At 50.5% G+C, this 1498-nt stretch overlaps 1 pseudogene; it reads right to left on the bottom strand.

Annotated features, from left to right (window-relative positions):
• Nucleotides 1–220: 220 nt before the first annotated feature.
• On the bottom strand, nucleotides 221–1157 carry LOC111139134 (annotated as a pseudogene).
• Nucleotides 1158–1498: the final 341 nt, after the last annotated feature.

Here is a 1498-nt window from a genome sequence, read left to right as displayed (position 1 = left end):
GAAGTTAAATCCACACGCAAACAAGCTGCCCACCTGGCGCCTGACACAAGAGTCACTCGGGCAGGGTTGGTGTAAGGGGTGAATAAGCGAGATGCCAACAAAAAGTTGGGTTAAGCTGGACACCTGTCAGACCCATCATGTGCGCTGTCCCTTCCTACACCAACGGGAGGAGAAGACAAGACAATGTCATAGCTCAGAAGCTCAGAAGCAGGACATGCTGTCACCGAGACCAGACCTTTCTCCAGCTGAGGAGGCTCCTCAAGGCCCCTTTCATGTCCTTATTCCTAAGGCTATAAATGAACGGGTTGAGCATAGGAGCCACCACCGCATAGAGCACAGTGGCCACTGAGTCCTCAGTTGTGTAGGAAGAAGAAGGTCGCAGATACACCCCAAATAAAGTTCCGTAGAACAGTGACACCACAGCAAGATGGGGACTGCAGGTAGAAAAGGCTTTCAGCTTGCTCTGAGAAGACTGAAGTCTTCAGATGGCTCAGAAAATGTGCATGTAGGAAAGAGAAATAAAGAGGAAAGGAGCAACGAAAAGAAAGCTTCCCAGGATGTAAACAACCAACTCACTGATGTGGGTATTTGAACAGGAAAGCTTTAGCAATGCGTAAAGTTCACAGAAAATATGGCGGATTCTGATGCTTGCACAGAATGATAGCGTAGCCATCAAGAAGGTGTGGATCAAAGGATAGATGTTGGTGATAATCAGAGCCACGGACATAACTGTGATACAGAATCTGGGGGTGATGGTTATGGTATAATGAAGAGGGTGACATATGGCTACAAATCTGTCATAGACCATCACTGCCAAGAGGAAATTGTCCAGTCCTAGAAACAAGATTAGAAAATACATCTGAGTGAGGCATCCCGTGTAGGGGATGGACTGGCTCTGGGTTTGGATATTGAGCAGCATCTTTGTCGGTGACAGAGGTGAAGCAGATGTCAGCGCAGGACAGGCTGGCTATGAAGAAGTACATGGGGGTGTGGAGGTGGGGGTCAGAACAGACGGCCAGGACGATGAGCAGCTTCCCCACCACGGCAACCAGGTACATGGACAGGAACAGACTGAAGAGCAGGGGCTGACGCTTGGGCCCCTCTGACAGTCCCAGGAGGAAGAATTCGGAGATGATGGTTAGGTTGCCTCTCACCATGGCGGCTGGTCTCTATAAATACACATTGAAAATACCACTGTCAGCAAGAGGGCAGGCAATCTCGGAAAGTGCGCCCAGCGACCTCCATCACTGGCCGAAATCATACTTAGTGGCACTTTGGGGAGGAACTCTGACCTGGGATAGTGAGGACAAGAGAGTGGGGGCTGTCTGGTCACCAGAGAATGCAGGGCAGGTGAGCTGAGGCCCTCCTCGCAACTCTCCTCAGTTAGGAGCTTGTCTTCTTTCTCAAGATGGAAAGAAGGACCAGGCAGAGGAGAAGATGGAACTGAAAGGGGGCCTGACTTGGGGAGAGTGGGTGGAGGGTTAGCTCGGTTGTCACA

The sequence above is a fragment of the Enhydra lutris genome, unplaced genomic scaffold (assembly GCF_002288905.1).
Source record: "Enhydra lutris kenyoni isolate GAN:26980312 unplaced genomic scaffold, ASM228890v2 scaffoldscaffold96, whole genome shotgun sequence".
NCBI classification, from domain to species: Eukaryota; Metazoa; Chordata; class Mammalia; order Carnivora; family Mustelidae; genus Enhydra; species Enhydra lutris.
Note: the sequence above shows the minus strand (reverse complement) of the source record. Positions and strands in the feature narration are given on the sequence as shown.